Source organism: Desmodus rotundus, chromosome 5, assembly GCF_022682495.2.
Source record: "Desmodus rotundus isolate HL8 chromosome 5, HLdesRot8A.1, whole genome shotgun sequence".
NCBI classification, from domain to species: domain Eukaryota; kingdom Metazoa; phylum Chordata; class Mammalia; order Chiroptera; family Phyllostomidae; genus Desmodus; species Desmodus rotundus.
The window spans coordinates 85,807,921-85,817,067 of NC_071391.1; the positions used below are offsets into that span (position 1 = coordinate 85,807,921).

The window sequence follows — 9,147 nt, forward strand, 5'->3', positions numbered from 1 at the left end:
GTGGGTTAAACCCCATTAGAGGGGAAACAAGAGGGCCAGAGAAAAGTCCTTAAGCATTAAGTCCTCAGGACAGTGAAATTCTGACCCACATTAAATACATCTAGGCCTCAGCTGAGTTTCTGTTCCAGGCCCAGAAAAGCAGCAAAACTAGTCAAGTAATGCCAGGGCTGACCTCAGGACCAGCTGCATTGACTAATGACCTCCTGTTCTGGTGACAATCAAGCAGAGGAGACTATGACCTTGAAAGGACACACCAGGGAAGCTGATGAATATTCTATTGGGATCCTCCACTGAGGTCTCCAGATAAATACTCTCAAGACAAGGGCTCAGCTTGGCTCTCTCTATGGAGCACGCTCTGTGCCTTTCCCCATGCCCTCCCCGCAGGCCAATTTTCCTTGCCTCTCTCTTTCTCCTAAGCTCCAAGGGCCTTTCTTTTGCTCTGTAACTTGTTTCCTGAGCCCATTTCTTCTATGGCTCATTTCTTCTACCTCTGTGACTTTCTAAATAAACTTTCTCTTATAGTTTGAATCTTCTCTCTGAATTCTTTCTTAGCCAGAACTCAAGTACTGAGGTTGCTGAACCAAGGTCTGGTCTGATTCCACCAGTCTAACACCTGGTGCCATTATGCCACCAAAAGAAGAGCAGAAGTACAAACTGACCAAGAGGGGATATGTCTTTGTTTTGATGCCAAATCAAGCAGCACTCAATGGGCAGCCATTATGACTATGAAGCAAAGCTCTGGGAGGCTGAATGAATCTATCAGGATTTCTTGAACTGGAATTAGGCTAGACTCAGGGATCCTAACAGCCAGCACTTTCATAAGTCAAGTCATTTCAGATATCCAAGAGATTTTTCTGTCCTAGGTCTCTCCTCAGAGAGGGATTCAAATCCTACCTTAACTCCTCTGCTGTTTGGCAAGTGTGGGCATGTGCCTCAGGAGCTCAGTTTTCTCTTCAGGGAAGTGAGGGTTAAAGTAACCACCCTTGGTGTTTGTGGAGGTTAGTCATAATGGTGTTTCTAAAAGCCTTCAGGAGAAGCTCCTCATTCTCACCCCAGTCCAAAGGACCACATCAGTGGAAGGCTCTTCTTCCCATCCCAGAGGCCCAGAGAAGGCCTGCACCCCTCCACAAAGCCCCACTCTGGACAATCCTGCTCCCTGAGACTTACTTCCCACCTGTGGAATGGTGCTTATTCTTTCATCCATATGTGGCTAGCATTTAATCAGTCTGGACAATTCCCATCCCATCCCACTCCACAGGAATTCCTGGGGGTCAATATACTATTTCCAGCTGCTTCTCATAGTGGTATCGAGGTGCTGAAAGGGAGAGAGAGAGTGGCCAGACAACAGGGAGTCCAAGAGGCCAGAGGCCCAGACAATTGCAGCATGAGGCGATAGTGGTGCCAAGGCTTTGGACATGAACCTTGACTCTCTAACAAGAGCTCCTGAAAGAATGAGACCGAGGAGAGGTTTTGAGGAGACACAGGCAGGCATGGATAGGGCCCAGAAAGCAGCCTCAGGTGAGTAGAGTGTAGGGGGACAAGTCTGACAGTTTAATTTTAACTCAGCTCAACAAAAGCATCTAGAACATTTTTATGTGCCCTGCACTGACTGTACAAGACACTGGGAATACAAGGATAAGTGAGACTCAGCCAGGAATGAAAAATAAATTAGTTGATATACTGGAGGATGGGGGCTATAGAGAGATCAGAGGCAAGTGGTCTGGGGACACAGGACAGAACTACTGATTCTGCTGGGAGGGTCAGGAGAGCCTTCACAGGAGAAGTGAGTGTGAGTGTCCATCTGGCTGTCTAGAGAAGGGAGTAAACCTGTGTGAGCAAGGCATAGAGATGTGGAAACTCTTGGCCTGCTTGGAGAGTGGTGACTGCAGCTGAGGGCTAGGAGGAGAGCACCAGAAAAGGCTGGAAAGGCATTCGAGAGAAGTATGAGAAGGGCTTGGAAAGGCCACTTAGGACTTTAGGACTGTTGGAACTTTAGAAAGGTCATTTTGATGGTGGCCTGGAGGATGGCGTGGGGTGAAGAAACATGAGGATACCACTGCAAGAGACAAAACCAATGCAGAGTCAAACCTTTGGAGCAAGGCGACCTGGGTTTGAGCTCTGGCCCCTCACTCACCATGGGATGTTGGGCAGGTCCTTTAGCCCCAGTGATCCCCAGGACCCCTGCTTGTAAAATGGGGATACTAGACTAGTACCTCCTTGTGGCTGTGGTGAGGATTAACTGAGAGAATATTATCAACTACCCAACACAGTGGCCCTGGCTCATGTGGTAGACATTCAGTAAAAAAAGGTCTGCCTTCAGGCCAAACTGTAAGAGGGATGTGTTTAAAGTAGAAGTGAAGGATGCAGAATAATGTCTATCATACAGCAGACACTCAAAAAACATTTGTAGGAAGAATAGCAAATTGAATCTGGGAGAAGGAAAAGGGAGTCAAAGATGATTCTGAAGTTCTAGAATAATCTCTTGGATGGGCATTGATGATGTCTTGAGCCTATTCCTTCTGCTCCCTGACTTCCACCACCAATTCTGTCACGTCCTAAAGGTGGCCTCTTCCCTGCCACACGACCAGACTTTTTCCCTGGGGAGGGTGCCACTCTTATCTATATTTTTTGTTTTCTACATATTTGTAAAAGGAAATGAAAATGTATACTTACACAGCCACAGTCCTTCAGCATTCTGTGGGTGGGTGGCCATTCTAATATCTGGTGAGAGCAGAGAGAAAGGAGACTCATGATCAATAGGGAAGGGAGCTAACCTTCTATGTGCCAAGCTCAGGGCATTAGTCCTCACCATGAACTTGTGAGTTTGGTACTATTTCTATCATCCATGTTTCACTGAAAGAGGAAAATGAAGCCCAGAGAAGGGACTAGTCTAATATCATAGAGCTAGTATGTAGTCAAGGCAGAGTCTAACCACATTACCTGGCTTCAAAACTCTTGATTTTTCTACTGCCCCTTCTAAAGAGCCAGTGACTGAAAGACCAAGGGGAACTAATAGTGTCTTAACTTCTTGTGGTTGCTATAACTAAATACCATGGTCTGCGTGGCTTGTAAACAACAGAAATTTATTTCTCACAGTTCTGGAATCTGGGTAGTCCAACATCAAGGCACTAGCAGATTTCGTAACTGATGAGGACCCTCTTCCTGGTTCATAAATGGTACCTTTTTGCTGTATTCTCACATGGTGGGAGGGGCAAGGGAGGTTTCTTGGGCTGCTTTAATAAGGGCACTAATCCCATTCATTAGGGCTCTGCCCTCACAATCTGATTGCTTCCCAAAGGCTCTACCTTCTAATACCATCATCACTTTGGGGGTTAGAATTCAATAAATGAATTTTGTGGGAACACACTCAGACCATAGCAGATTAATAAGACAAATACTAAAAAGAAAGTGTCAGAGTATGAAAGACTGAAGAGTAGATAAGGGGTGGTACATTTATGGTGATCCTATCCTCCAGGCTTGAAGGGGGCTGCATGTCCAGCTAAAGCCCACCCACCCTTTTCTTGAACAGCAGCTGCTGGACTGAGTCTTGCACTTTCCATCTGACTCCATGACTCTGCACGCTGTCCTCTGTGCTTACCCCCACCATCCCCTACTAGCTGTCCCAGTGCCCATAGGAGGCTTGCCCTCTTCTCAGCAGTTCCTCCTGTTCTCAAGTGCTGAAGGTCCTATGGAAGATAGGCCCACACATCAGGGACAAATCTTCAAAGTAAAATAGGCTGACTGGTCAACCCAGTCACTTTGATGTACATCTCTAAACATCCAAAGGAGCTCCTGGGGACCCTGAGGTTCAGTGAGACACCTGAGGCTCAGTAGAACCCAGTGAGACCCAGTTAAAGAGTCCCCTTTTATGTGAGCTGTCCCACAATGCCTCATCTAGAGTAATTATTATTGCTGTTGTTGTTGTGTTGTTGAAAATTCCAAGCTTCTAATCATGGCTTGGTCTTTCCGGTGACCAGTCCCCATCCTCTCATTAGCATACAAAAAAATGCACACTTATCACCCTGGCAATTCCAAAGGACTTAAAAGCTTTCTGTCAGGAACCAGAATCAAAGAACAAATATATATTTCTTATCACAGAATTCAATAGCTGTCTGATGAGTGATGAGCTGACTAACAGGGCATGAGCATGTTGGAGTGCTACAGTCCTCAGGAAGGGGTGATTGGGTTATGGGAAGGAGGACCTCCTGAATTGGGTCCCTGGAGGCTAAGGCCCATCCTCAGCACCTGGAAACAGAACCAGGTGATGCCATTGTTCTGTATCTTGGTAGGCATCCTCAAAATGTAATCCTGAGCAAGTCACTTAAACTCTCAACACCTTTTCTTCATCAGAAAAATGGAAATGACAATACTCACTCTGTATAAATTACAGGGTTTCATGGGGACTTAATGGGATAATGAACATGAAATGCTTTATAAACTGCAAAGTCCACACAAATGAGGCTTTATCATTAATTGTAGATGAACACGCACATGCACACACATCCATACCCATAGGCATCCATTCATTCATAAAAATTCTCTTGCTCCAAAGAGAATTAGCATAATAATGCAGTCCCCCCTGTGAAATCACATGCTGGGACCTCCCTGTGCCCTCCATCTTCCCTATGCCATTACCTACTTAGACTGAGTGCATTCAGGAAAATTGAGGAGGGGCTGAAGAGCTTTGAGGAGAAGCAGGTGGGTCTGGAGCACAGACTCCTCAAACACACCTGCCCATTCTGTTGGGTGTTTGGGTTCGTTTGCATTTCCTTGATACACATACACCTGGGAACTAGAAACAGCCCACCCCCTCAGAGAAAATTCTTGGTTAAAATTTAAGGTTAAAGCTGGATAGGAAGTTCAAATTCAGCAGCTCTCTTTGGGTGCCACTATTCATTCATTCATCCTCCCATTCAACAAAATTCATCAAGCATATACTATATCTGTACAGAACTTCACTTGGTGTTGGGAATCCAAAGACAAGCCAGTCACTCCCTGCCTTTGAGGAACTCACACAGGCAGCTACATAAGCAAGGCCAGGCTGTGTGAAACAGTGAACACATTTGGGAGTCGCAGGCAGCTCTGGACAGCCAGGGGACTTTGGCCAAGCATTGATGGACAAAACAGGGATGAAGGGGAAAAAAGCAGGAGCCCAATCCCCAAAGTCCTTGACTCCACACTGATGAGTTTGGACTTTATCCAGCATGTGGTATGAGCTGTTGAGGACATTAGGAAAAGGAGTGATGTAGGCTAACCAGATTTCCTTTCCTTTTTCAGGATCTTCCCCTCTCTTTTACTATATTCCTCTTCAAAACTGGTAGCAGTTACATAAGTGTACTAAATACAGTGGGAGAATGAAAAGTTGCAGGAAGAAAACTGTCATATTTTCTCCCACTCCATTTCTATTACTCCTCTACACCAGTGGTTCTCTAAGTGTGTTTCTGAAATAGAAGCATTAGCACCATCTGGGAGCTTGTTAGAAATGTCTTCTGATTACAGTTAATAATACTGTATTGTATATTTGAAAGTTGCTAAGAGAGTATATCATAAAACTCTTTGTTACAAGAAAAAATTTGACTATTTGTGCTAATGGCTGTTACTTAGAATTATTGTGGCGATCATTTTATAATATATACCAATATCAAATCATGATGTTGAATATCTGAAACTAATATAACAATTACATGTCAATTGTATCTCAATTTCAAAAAATTGGAAAAAAACCCAAACTGCTACAAGCCCTTCCAGTGATTCTGATGTTTTACTAAGGTTAAAAAACACTGCACTGAACTCAGTAATTTTCCATATTTCCATGTTCATCAAACAAATAGGAACATATACACGCATAATTATGCCACTGTTCACACTTGTTTCTTTCTTTTTTAAATATATTTTATTGATTGTGCTATTACAGTTGTCCCATTTTCTTCTCCCCTTTATTCCTCTCCACCCTGCACACCCCTCCCATCTGCATACCCCCCATTAGTTCATGTCAATGGGTCATATATATAAGTTCTTTGGCTTCTCCATTTCGTATACTATTCTTAACCTCACCCTATCTATTTTGTACCTATCATTTATACTTCTTATTCCTTATACATTTTCCCCATTCTCCCATCTCCCTCTCCCAGCTGATAACCCTTCACGTAAAATCCATTTCTGTGATTCTCTTCCTGTTCTAGTTGTTTGCTTAGTTAGTTTTTGTTTTTATTTATTTAGGTTCAGTTGTTGATAGTTGTGAATTCATTGTCATTTTACTGTTCCTATTTTTGATCTTCTTCTTTTTCTTAGATAAGTCCCTTTAACATTTCATATAATAAGGGCTTGGTGATGATGAACTCCTTTAACTTGACCTTATCTGGGAAGCACTTTATCTTCCCTTTCATTCTAAATGATAGCTTTGTTGCATAGAGTAATCTTGGATGTAGGTCCTTGCCTTTCATGACTTTGAATACTTCTTTCCAGCCCCTTCTTGCCTGCAAGGTTTCTTTTGAGAAACCAGCTAATAGTCTTATGGGCACTACTTTGTTGGTAACTCCTTCCTGCTTTTAAGATTCTCTCCTTATCTTTAACCTTGGGTAATGTAATTTTGATGTGCCTTGGTGTGTTCTTCCTTGGGTCCAACTTCTTTGGGACTCTCTGAGCTTCCTGAACTTCCTGGAAGTCTATTACCTTCATCCAGATTAGTGAGGTTCTCCTTCATTATGTTTTCAAATAAGTTTTCAATTTCTTGCTCTTCCCCTTCTCCTTCTGGTATCCCTATGATTTGGATGTTGGAACATTTAAAGATGTCCTGGAGGTTCCTAACCCTTTTCTCATTTTTTTTTTTTTTGAATTCTTGTTTCTTCATTCTGTTCTGGTTGAATGGTTATTTCTTCCTTCTACTCCAACAGTTGAAGGAAGTTGATTTGAGTCCCAGTTTCCTTCCCTTCACTATTGGTTCCTTGTTCATTTTCCTTTATTTCATTTTGCATAGTCTTCACCTTTCCTCTATTTTGCAACCACACTCAACCATTTCTGTGAGCATCCTGATTACCAGTGTTTTGACCTCTGCATCTGATAGGTTGGCCATCTCTTCCTCGCTTAGTTGTATTTTTTCTGGAGCTTTGATCTATTCTTTCATTTGGGCCATATTTTTTTCATCTCGATGTGACTGTTACGTAGTAAGGGGTAGAGCCTTAGGTATTCGCCACAGAGGGGCAACCTATATAGCTGCGTTGGGGTCCTGTATGTGGGGGAGAGGTCTGAGAGGGAACAATGCTGCTTGCTCAGCTCTTAGCTGGCTTTCAGTCACTTCCCCTGCTGCCCACAAGCAAATTGGGCCCTTCTGGTGCTGATTCCCAGGTGGGTGGTTTTGTGTATGTTCTAAGACCCTGGGGGTCTCTCCAAAGAACTCTCCTGTGAGGCTGGAGTTTCTCCCACCGCTGCAACCCCCACAGGGTTTTTTCAGTCAGAGGTTTTTTCAGTCAGAGGTTTTGGGGCTTTATTTCCCTGCCCTGGAACCCTGGGTCGCATGGTCTGTCTCGCTCCCCAGGTTGCTCCTCCAGTTTATCTACACACAAATGTGGGACTTCCTGCTCCACTAGCTGCCACCTCCTCTACCCAGTGCACCAGCCGCAGCCTTCCAGGTGTCCTCTCCACCTCGGCTGCCTGTGTCTGCCCCTCCTACAAGACTGGATGACTGTTTCTTCTTTAATTCCTCCATTGTCAGACTTCCATACCATTCGATTTTCTGTCAGTTCTGGTTATTTTTTGTTTTTAAATTTGTTGTTATTCTTCTTTTGGTTGAGTGAGGAGGCACAGTGTATCTACCTACACCTCCATCTTGGCTGGAAGTCCACACTCATTGTTTTTTTGAAATGACATCATACCATTTCCTAAGCTAGCTGTTTATCTCACATAGTGATATACCTCCTAGTCAATAGATGTGGAACTACCTCATTTTTAAAAATGTGTCTAATTCTCCAGTGCATGAATGTAGTAAAATTTATTTAACCATTTACTGTTGGATATTCAGGTTATTTAAGTAAGTTTATTTATTTAATTATGTTGACTCCTAAAATAATGCTGTAATAAAATTGCTTTACCTGTTCAGGTAAGTATTACATATGGGTGGTTTTCTTTCTACAGGATAGATTGCCAAAAGCAAGAATATAAAATCAAAGTTTATGGTATTTTTAATATTAATAGGTATTGCAGCCTACTGGTCACTGGAGTTGTAGCAATATTATAGCCCCATCAATAAAACATAAGATGTCTGTTGCATCACATCCTCACCATCATGTGATCTTGTAGCTCTTCAAATTTACATTTTATAAAGCTCACTATGGCAATTCAGTGGAAAATAGATTTGTTCGATGAGGGGAGGGGCAAAGTTGGAGGCCAAGAGGCCAGTTGGGGGACTTTTGGGTTAGCCCAGGAGAGAGGTGATAAAGGCCTGCATTAAGAAAGTGGTGACAGGTGCTCATTTCAGCAGCACATACACTAAAATTGGAATGATACAGAGAAGATTAGCATGGTTCCTGCGCAAGGATGACACGCAAATTTGTGAAAAGTTCCATATTTTTGTTTAAAGGACACATGGACAAAGCCAAAGTCGGGTAGGATTGAGGGTGGGATGTGGGGATGGGTGGGGTGGGGGGAGTGGTAGGGGGAAATGGGGACAACTGTACTTGGACAACAATAAAAAATAAATTAATTAAAGAAAAAGAAAGTGGATATGAGGTTCAGATCACTTTCACCAACTAACTCATTTAATCTTCATAATAATCTGCTTTCCAGATGAAGAACCTGGAGAGTTTGTTGTTGAGACACTGTTATTTGTCTACGTGTCATAGGATTTCTGATCACTTCCTCACCCATCTGCAGCCCATTCTAACGGAACACGCCCCAACCTCACCCTCCATTGCTTAAGGAGCACAGGACCCTGCTCTTCTAGTCTCAGATGACTGGGTAAGGGGCAAGCATGGGACCTAAGAAAACCTGATCCATAATGATGTATGGTCTTAGGGGTCAAAAAACAATCAGGTTCTTTCTGGGGTTTGAACAAAGATGTTGAGAGGAAAACTGCCATTGGTGCCCGTGGATGGTAGAGCGGCAAGTCTATGCAAAGATGGGGTTAGGAAGACCATGCTCACAAATAAGTTG

The 9,147-nt window shown here is 43.3% G+C and overlaps 1 non-coding gene across 1 annotated transcript; it reads left to right on the forward strand.

Annotated features, from left to right (window-relative positions):
* Nucleotides 1-8,460: 8,460 nt before the first annotated feature.
* On the forward strand, nucleotides 8,461-8,567 carry LOC112314425 (U6 spliceosomal RNA). The gene has a single exon (XR_002975788.2). It is a non-coding gene; the product is annotated as a U6 spliceosomal RNA (small nuclear RNA).
* Nucleotides 8,568-9,147: the final 580 nt, after the last annotated feature.